This window comes from Halichoerus grypus, chromosome 9, assembly GCF_964656455.1.
Source record: "Halichoerus grypus chromosome 9, mHalGry1.hap1.1, whole genome shotgun sequence".
Taxonomy (NCBI): Eukaryota; Metazoa; Chordata; class Mammalia; order Carnivora; family Phocidae; genus Halichoerus; species Halichoerus grypus.
In genome coordinates this window covers 120,441,846-120,452,252 of record NC_135720.1, presented here as the reverse complement: position 1 = coordinate 120,452,252, position 10,407 = coordinate 120,441,846, and the positions used below count along the sequence as shown (strand labels likewise).

The 10,407-nt window shown below is 40.7% G+C and overlaps 1 pseudogene; it reads right to left on the bottom strand.

The window, feature by feature from the left end:
* Positions 1–1,008: 1,008 nt before the first annotated feature.
* On the bottom strand, positions 1,009–7,555 carry LOC118549622 (protein ZAR1-like pseudogene; annotated as a pseudogene).
* Between the last annotated feature and the right edge of the window lie 2,852 nt (positions 7,556–10,407).

Below are 10,407 nucleotides of genomic sequence, written 5' to 3'. Positions count from 1 at the left end.
GGACTTCTTCAGGCAAAGAAACAATACAAAGAAAGAGATTGAAATGACTTCTGGAACTTTAGAATCAGAATCACATGGAGGACTTGTTAAAACCCAGATTGCAGGGGTGCCTGGGTGGCTCAGTCGTTAAGTGTCTGCCTTCGGCTCAGGTCACAATCCCAGGGTCCTGGGATCAAGCCCCGCATCAGGCTCCCTGCTCCTCGGGAAGACTGCTTCTCCCTCTCCTGCTCCCCCTGCTCTTGTTCCTTCTCTCGCTGTGTCTCTCTTGGTCAAATAAGTAAATAAAATCTTAAAAAAAAAATCTAGATTGCTGTGGGCCCAAGTTGCCAAGTGACATTAATGTTTCTTGTGCAAGGCCACAATGAGAACCACTGCTACAGAGGTAGAATCACTAAATGAAAGCCTCCAAGATCCTTATTTTGTGCAATCTTTCCTTGGCTCTGTCAGTAATCTCTGCTTGTGACCGCAAATTCTTTAGGCATCGATTCTCTTAGCTGCCAGTGTATCTGGCAATTTGTAGATGTCACACTGAAATTTCAGTCCACCCAACACGGAGGACAAAAGGAAGAAAATGTTGTCAAACCAGTAACGTGCCCTAAGGAGCAGGTCCGGAACAAGAATACAGCAGGAATCCAAGAGTGTGATCCCCTTTTGAACTGAGACCCACTGTGCCCCTCCCTGAGGTGAGCCCTGGTCCCCAAGGCTGCTGACCTGCCATGGACCACAATGGAATACGGTGACAGCCTGCATAACCTGTGGGACCAGTTCAGTCAATCTTTAGGGGCCATAGGCTCCAAGACAGTTTGAGATGCAATCCTTTTTTTTTTCCCCTATTTTTCTATGCATTTATTTTATTCTGTTCACACTGTACAGCTGTTACACAACCTACAAAAAGCGCTAAAGCCTAACCATTTTCCAGTGCCAGTTCAGAGTTAAGTGGCAAGAAAGGGAAACGGTGTAGTAAGTCACAAGAAGAGTTTGGGTGCCCTGTACAAGTCACACCGTCTGTCACACGATGTATTTGGAGCTGTGAATGTTGCCACAGGAGAATCTGTTGTCTTTGCAGGGACCACGCAGCTTCTGTCAAGGGGCTTCCTTAGTTCGATGTGCCTTTTCTTTCAAGGACAGGAGCAATGAGACTTTGAATAGGTCTGATATGGATTGTTTCTACTCAATAAATGTCAAAATTCATTTGGCATTTGCAACAGAGTTGTTTGAAATAAACTTTGTTCCAGAAATGCACCACAAGTAAGCACTCTCCCATGTGGTTTTACAAATTTTACAGTGAAAATACCATATTTTGGTTTCAAAACCCAGACGTTGAGCTTTCTGAGCGGACTGGTGGCATCTCTTTGTGCGTCCTTTCCCGAGGACTTGCATCATCTGTCTACTCCCGCTCGTCGTGCTGCCGGAGCTCCTCCTGCGCGTCACCCTCGGGCTCGGATGTTGGTGGCAGTTGCTGTTGGCTGGCCTCTGCACCGTCTGAAAGAGACTTCCTTTCCTCGTCTTCTCCGTCCTTCCACAGCTGGATCAAGCCCCTGCAACCCACCGCCGTGAATAGACCACCGAAGCTGGCAAGGGGTGCCTTGTGGCCGGTGCCGCCCCAGGAGGAACGGCTCTACCAGGTGTGAGGCCCACCCACGGGCTCACCGGCTCGTCCATCTATTGGCCTTGGCCTTGCAAAGCCGCAGGCTCCTGCTGGGGTTCCTCTAGGAGAGAATGGCCTTGAGCTGGGCCCTCTTGCAAAGGTCTATGTAGGAGTTGGAGGCATTCGTGGATACCGGAAAGCCTGAAGTCTTCAAGTTCTCCCGATACTTATACCCAATCTGACTAAAAGAATGGGACTTGCCAACCGAAGAAAAACTTTGAAAACACTGGGAGCAGGGGCACCTGGGTGGCTCAGATGGTTAAGCATCTGCCTTCGGCTCAGGTCATGATCCCAGGGTCCTGGGATCGAGCCCCATTTCAGGCTCCTGGCTCAGCGGGGAGCCCTCTTCTCCCTCTCCCTCTGCCTCTCTCCCTACTCATGCTCTCTCTCTCTCTCTCTCTCTGAATCTCTGCGTCTCAAATGAATAAATAAAATCTTTAAAAAAAAAAAAACACGGGGAGCAAAAACCATTTTAAGTTATTTCATTTCTAATTTTTTAAATAATATTTTCTTGTTAATTAAAAAAAGTATATGTCCAAGACCACTGTGAGGAACTACAATAATAAGCATAGCCAAAATTCCGACTCTCAAAAACCTGAGGTAAATTTTGTTTCCTCAGGGAGCCAAAAAACTATTGAGTGTGTATATGGGTGGTACATTCAATCAAAAATAGACTCTTCTGGGGGCACCTGGGTAGCTCAGTCGTTAACTTCCTGCCTTTGGTTCAGGTCATGATCTCAGGGTCCTGGGATAGAGCCCTGCATCCTGCTCCCTGCTCAGCGGGGACTCTGCTTCTCTGCCCCTCCCTACCTGCTCACACATTCTCTCTCTCTGTCTCAAATAAAATCTTAAAAAAAAGAAAGAAAGATAAAGAAAAGAAAGAGAGAAAGAAAGGAATTAGAGGGGTGCTTAGGTGGCTCAGTCAGTTAAGCATCCAACTCTTGATTTCAGCTCAGGTCATCTCAGGGTCCTGAGATCAAACCCTGCATCGGGCTTGGTGCTGGGTATGAAGCCTGCTTAAGATTCTCTCACTTCCTCTCCCTCTGCCCCTCCCCCCACTCACACTCTCACTCCCACTCTCTGTCTCTCTCACTAAAAAAAAAAAAAAGTTTAAGAAATTAGAAAGATTCAAATGAACATTCTAACTTTATACCTCAAGAAACTAGGGGGGAAAAATTAGCCGAAAGTTAGCAGGAAGAAGAAAATAATAAAGATCAGAGCAGAGATAAATGAACTGGAGACCAGAAAAATAACAGAAAGGATAAACAAAACTAAGAGCTGATTTTTTTAAAAGATAAACACAAAATTAACAAACTTTTAGCTAGACTAAGAAAGAAAAAGAAGACTCAAACAAATTAAAAATGAAAGAAAAGACATTACAACTGATACTACAAAAATACATAGGATTGTGAGACTACTAGGAAAATTATATGCCAACACATTAGATAGCCTGGAAGGTATGGATAAATTCCTAAAGACACACAACCTACCAACACTGAATTAGAAGAAATAGAAAATCTGAACAGACCAATAATGAGTAAAGAGACCGAATCAGTAGTCAAAAACCTCCCAACATGGAAAACCCTAGGACCAGATGGTTTCACTGGTGATTTCCACCAAACATTTAAAGAAAAACTAACACCAATCCTTTGCAAACATTTCCAAAAAATTGAAGAATTGGGAAAACTTCCAAACTCATCCTACAAGGCCAGCATTACCTGATACCAAAGGCAGATAAGGCCACTACAAGAAAACTATAGACCAATATCCCTGAAGAAAATGTACGCAAACATTCTCTACAAAATATTAGCAAACCAAATTCAAAAACACGTTAAAAAGATTACACACCATGACCAAGCAGGATTGATCCCTGGGATGCAAGTACTGTTCAACATGTGCAAATCAATAAATGTAATGCATCACATTAATAGGATAAAAGATAAAAATCACATAAATATCACAAAAAATGCAGGAAAAGCATTTGACAAAATAAAACATCCTTTCATGATAAAAACCCTCAATAGTTTGGATACAGAAAGAACATACCTCAACATAATAAAGGCCATTTATGACAAACCCACAGCTAACATTATACTCAAAATTCAAAGGGTTTCCTCTAAGATCAAGAATAAGATAGAATGCCCACTCTCACCATTCTTATTCAGTATAGTGCTGGAAGTCCTAGCTAGAGAAATTAGGCAAGACAAAGAAATAAAAGGCATATAAATCAAAAAAGAAGAAAATTATTGCTATTTACAAATGATATGATTTTGTATATAGAAAACCCCAAAGACTCAGCCACAAAGCTGTTGGAACTAATCAACAATTTCAGTAAAGTTGCAGAATATAAATCAACATACAGAAATTAGTTACATTTCTGTATGCTAATAATTTAACATCTGAAAAAAATCTTGAGGACATGATGCTAAGTGAAGTGAGTCAGAGAAAGACAAATGCTATATGATACCACTTATTTGCAGAATCTAAAAAGGCCAAACTCATAAAAACAGAGTATAATAGTCATTACCAGGATGTGGGGGTAGAGATGTTCGTCAGATGTTGTTTAAAGGTATAAACTTGCAACAACTAGTAAATAAGTCCAAGAGATCTAATGCACAGTGTAGTAACTATAGACAACAATACCGTATTGTAATCACCAAACTTGCTAAGAGACTAGAACTTAATTATTCCAACCACTAGAAAGAAATAATTACGTAATGTAATTGAGGTACTAATTATTGCTACAATGGTGATCATATAATATATAAATGTACCAAATTAACATGTTGTACATCTTAATTCTACACAGTTATATCTCAAATATATTTCAATTTGAAAATGAGATGCACAATATTAATAATAGCTAACAAGAAAAAATGTCCACCAACGGATAAATGTATAAATGTAATGTGTATATACCCACAATGGAATATTATTCAACAGGAAGGAAAACCCAGTGCATTTTGCAATATGGATGAACCTTGGAAATATTATGCTAAGCAAACCAGATTAAAAGAACAAATATTGTACAATTCCACTTATATGATGTACTTAGAGTTGGCAAATTCAATATAGAAAGATCTATTAAATGTTTTTTGTTTTTGTCCTCTTAGAAATTTTTTATCACTCCATTTGCTTTCTTCTTGATTTATGTTATTGTTGTATTAACTCTATCTTGTTTTTCCAATCCCACAAGACATTGTCATTATTTGTTTATTGGTTATTTAGGCTTAACAGATGTTTACCACTGTCTTTATTCTTTCTTGCACATCAGATCTTCCATTAAGATTATTTTCTTTTGCTTGAAATGTATTCATTAAAATATTTTAGTTTTATTTCAGTGAGGACCTGTTTTCATCATCAGAAAATGCCTTTTTTTACAAACTCATTTTTGAAAAGCTATCTTTTGTTCATTACAGAGTGCGAGAAGGACAACTATAGTTTTTCAGCACTTAGTCTTCTGATTTCCACATTGCTTTTGTTGAGAAATCTGCTTTCACTCTGTATTTTGAATATATTTGCTTTTACAATTTTCCTTTTGTCTTTGTCTTTCATCAATTTAGTTAAGATTTTGTTATTTTATTGTTATTTATATGAAGCTAGATGAGGATTTCTTTTTACTTGGTAGACTTCTTGATTTGTGAATTGATCTTTTATTAGTTCTAGAAAAGCTTCAGCCATTATCTCAAATATTACCTTTCTCATTCACTCTCTGGTTTTTTGTTTTTTTTTTTCTTTTTTGAAACTCCAGTTAGACATCTGAGAGCTCACTTTCTAACTCTTCTTTCATCTTTTGTACCTTTTTGTTTCTTCATTCTACATTCTGAATCATTTATTCTGATCTATCTTTCAGTTTACTAATTTTCTCTTCAATAGAGTTGAGTCTTCTGTTAAACATATTCAACAAATTTTTAAAGTTCAGTTTTTCTGATTTCCATTTCTATTTTCTATTTGGTTCTTCTTTATATTCACCAGGTCACTTTTCGTCGTGTTCTATTCCCCACATATTTTTTTTTCTTTAAACATAGTGAACATGACTATTTTATAAGCTATGATAACCTCACTACCTAAAGTCTTTGCAAGTTTGTTTCTACAAACTTACAATTCTGCCCATGATATAGTTTATCTGTGACACTTTTTTTTTATTGTGTGCTAGGTGCTGTCCATGAAAAATTATTTGTGGTCATCTCTTTGAGGCCTAAGATGAAGATATTTCTACCCAGTACCTAGTGTCAGGTACTTAGTGTCTCTCAGTCCAGCATCACATTTAAAAAATAATTTTTTAGGGATGCCTAGGTGGCTCAGTCAGTTAAGCGTCTGCCTTAGGCTCAGGTCCCAGGGTCCTGGGATTGAGCCCTGCCCCTCCCCCTGCTTGTGCTCTCTCTCTCTCACTGTCTCTCTCTCAAGTAAATAAATAAATTAAATGGTTTTTTTAAAATAAATAAATAAATCATTTTTTAACATTTAAACAATGTTGTTGAGATATAAACTACATAAAATAAAACTTGAATAATTATATACATATCAGTGACTTTTGACAAATGTTTACAACTATGTGACCACTACCAACATCAAGATATAGAACATTTTTCCACAAAAAATTTTCCTGTGTCCCTTTGCAGTCTATCTTTCCCACTATTAACCCCAAGGAACCACTAATCTGCTTTCTGTCATTATATATTAGTTTAGCCTGTTTTAGAATTTCATATAAATAGTATATAATATGCACTCTTTTGTATCTGCCTACTCCTGTTCCACATAATATTTCTGAGACTCATCCATGTGTATCACTATTTTTTTTTAGTTTCTGACTAGTAATTCATGATATAAATTTATCATAATTTCTTTATCCATTCTCCAGTTCATGGCTATTTGAAGTGTTTCCAGATTTGAGTCATTATAAATAAGGTTGCTATGAACAGTTATTTACAAATATTTTTGTGAATACATTTTTGTTTTTCTTGGGGGTAGAGTTTCTGGATGGTATGGTAGGTACAAGAGTAACTTTCTAAGAAACTACCAAAGAGGGGCACCTCAATGGCCCAGTCAGTTAAGTGTCTGACTCTTATTTCCACCCAGGTCATCATCTCAGGTCCTGGGATCAAGCCCCAGGTCAGGCCCTGTGCTCAGCAGGGAGTCTGCTTGAAGATTTCTCTCCCTTTCCCTCTGCCCCTCCCCCTGCTTGTGCACATGTACTTGCACTCTCTATCTCAAATAAATAAATAAATCTTAAAAAAAAATAAGAAGAGGAGTGCCTGGGGGGCTCAGTCATTAAACATCTGCCTCTGGCTCAGGTCATGATCCCAGGGTCCTGGAATCGAGCCCCACATCAGGCTCCCTGCTCGGCGGGAAGCCCACTTCTCCCTCTCCCACTCCCCCTGCTTGTGTTCCTGCTCTCACTATCTCTCTCTCTGTCAAATAAATAAATATTTTTAAAAATAAAATAAATTTAAAAATAAATAAAAAGAAACTACCAAAGAGTCTTCCAAAGTGATTGTACATAATAACTTTTAAATAAACTCAAGGTTTGAATAATTTTGACCATGCAAGAGAAATGAATTTATGCTGCAAATCCATCACCATTTCTGGGATATATTTCCCTGCCCTTTATGCCCCTCTGTTCAGCTTTGGGACAACTTTTATGACAGATACTTGGTGAAAGTTCACTTCTGATTCACTTTACCTCATGATCTAGCCCTTTTCATCCCCATCATAACCTGAGGACAGTTTTCCTTTCTCAGGCTGACCACAGGATTTGCTTTTTGTTGCCTTCTGAGGCCATCAAAGCCAAAGATCCAAGTTTACCAGCCTCAGTGAATGCCCTGAGAACCCAAGAGGCCTCTGTGCTCTGCTTACCTTCCTGGGCTCCCATTTTCCTTTAGATTTTGGATAGCCAATTCCTGACATCTTGGCAAATTTTGATGATGTCAATGAAGAATCTTTTAGATTTTATCCAAAATTTTAGGTGTTTTCAGGAGAGGTTTGGTTCTGATAACCTAGTCCACATCAACAATTTTTTCTTTCTTTTTATCTCCTCTGTTATATCAGAAGACAAATCTGTTTTATATTCTACTGTTGTTTCTAAATTGAATTTTTATAATGATTATGTGTTCCATTTACAATCATAAAAATAATAAATATATTTTCAGTTTGAAAAAAAATCTAGTAGTCGTTACTATAAATTTTTCTGAAAATAAGCTATGCTTTATTTTCCTGCATGCTCATAATGGAAAATGAGAAGTATTTTCCTTATTTCTTTAGAAAAGCAAGCAAAGATTTGTGTCTTGAAATTGGAGGTGGGTGAGGGCAGAGATGGGTTACTTAGGGTAGCATACACAATACCAGACTAGTTGTTATGGGTTGAGTTGTATCCTCCAAAAGATAGGTTGATCCTAAGTCTTCATACCTCAGAATGTGAACCTATTTGGAAATAGGGTCTTGCAGATGTAATTAAGCTAAGATGAAGTCATCCTGGAGTAGGGTGGGCCCTAATTCATTACTATTGATGTCCTTATAAGAAGAGGAAATGGAGACAGAGACACACGGGGAGAGCACCATGTGAAGATGGAGGCAAAGATTGGAGTGATGCATCTACAAGCCAAGAGACACCAGATATTGCCAGCAACCACCAGAAGCTAGGTAAGATCCCACACTAGATACTCCCTTAGGTCTCTCAGAAAGAACCAATGAATCTTGATCTTGGACTTCTCACCTCCAGAACTGTCAGAGAATAAATTTCTGCTGTTTTTTTTTAAAGATTTATTTAATAATTTGAGAGAGAGCTCACAAGCGTTGGGGGGGAGAGGCAAAGGGAGAGAGCGAGAGTCCTAAGCAGACTCTGCACTGAACACGGAGCCCAATACAGGGCTCAATCTCAAGACCCTGAGATCACAACCTGAGCTAAAGCCAAGAGTCGGATGCTTAGCCTATTGCGCCACCCAGGCACCCTAAATTTCTGCTATTTTAAGCCACCTAGTTTGTGGTACTTTGTTATAGCATCCCCAGAAAGCTAACACACTAATAGGAGAAAAAGTACTTCATTGTTCTATGCAGGAATTCATTAGTTTGAAAGAATGCGGGGGAAAGCCCAAATCCCAGTGAAAGAATGTTAATTTAAGGCTAGTACAAACTGTGAGGGATAAAGATGAAAACACTGCTTCTCACAGTGCCTCCAGGAAGTATTGGGACCTCTGATGGTGTTGACACATGGGACCACTCTAAAAGTGTAACTCACAAAGCAGGTGGACACCCTGAGGAGCAGAGTTGCTGATGTTCCAACAGACAACATGGGCTTAGACAATAAACATCTTGGTTGCATCCCTGTGATAGGATTTAATGTGTTTCTCTATCACCTGTACTTGAGGTGTGATATAGATGACAATAGACCCCAGAAGACAGATTCAGAGGCCAAAGATGACAATGGAATATGGAAAATGGTGTGGCGTTTCTTCAAAAAATTAAGAATAGAACTATCATATGATCCAACACTCCCACTTCCAGTTACTTGTCCAAAAGAATTGAAAACAGGATCTCAAAAAGATACTTGCACTCCCAGGTTCATTACAGCATTATTCACAATAGCCAAGATGAGGAAACAATCTAAATGTCCATCAGTTGATGAAAGGATAAAGAAATGTGATATGGGGGGGCGGAGCAAGATGGCGGAGGAGTAGGAGACCTGGATTTCGTCTCCTCTCAGGAATTCAGCTGGATAGGGATCAAACCATTCTGAACACCTACGAACTCAACAGGAGATCGAAGAAAAGAATAGCAACAACTCTCTGAACAGAAAAACGACCACTTTCTGGAAGGTAGGACGTGCGGAGAAGTGAATCCGAGGCGATATTCGGGAGGATAGACGGCGGGGGAGGGGCCTCCATCGGCCGCTTCTGGCAAGTGATAGAGCCACGGAGCACAAAATCGGAACTTTTAGAGTTTGCTCCGCTGAGGGACGTCACTCTGGTGGCTAAGTGGGGGGTGGAACCCTCGTGGGACAGTGTGGTTTCAGGACCCTCGGGGTCACAGAAAGACCGGGGGTGCCTGAGTGCGGCAGAGCTTCCAGGTATCGGAGCAGGGAAGCCGGCTGCAGAGACGGAGCCCAGGCGCGGGCTCTCAGCTCGGGGTTGCCATAAACCGTGATCCGCGGCACAGTCGGGCCACTGCTCCTTCAGCAGGGACCCAACAAGCGGCAGATCCGGGGAAACTCACTTTCTTCCCCCGGGAGGAGAGGCGCGGAAGTGCACCGCGGGGATCTGCTGGGTTTGGAGACTCCACCCGGGGTCGGGTGCCAGATAGAAAGGCGCGGTCACAGGCTGGGTGAGCACAGAGTGCGGCCGGAGACCGGGGAGACGGTGGTGACTGACTGCTTTTCTCTGAGGGCTCACTGAGGAGCGGGGCCCCGAGTTCTCAGCTCCTCCGGGGCGGAGACTGGGAGGCCGCCATTTTCACTCTCCGCCTCCAAAGCTGTACGGAAAGCTTGCAGGGAACAAAAGCTCTGGAGAGCAAACCCGAGCAGATTACTTAGCCCGGACCAGCAAGGGCGGGGCAATTTTGCCTTCGGCAAAGACATTTGGGAACCACGGCAACAGGCCCCTCCCCCAGAAGATCGGCGAGAACAGCCAGCCAAGACCACGTTTACCGATCAGTGAGAACGGCAGAACTCCAGCGCTAGGGGAATACTGCACATAGAATTCATGGCTTTTTTACCATGATTCTTTAGTCTTTCAAAGTAAATTATTTTTTTTAACTGTCTTTTTTTC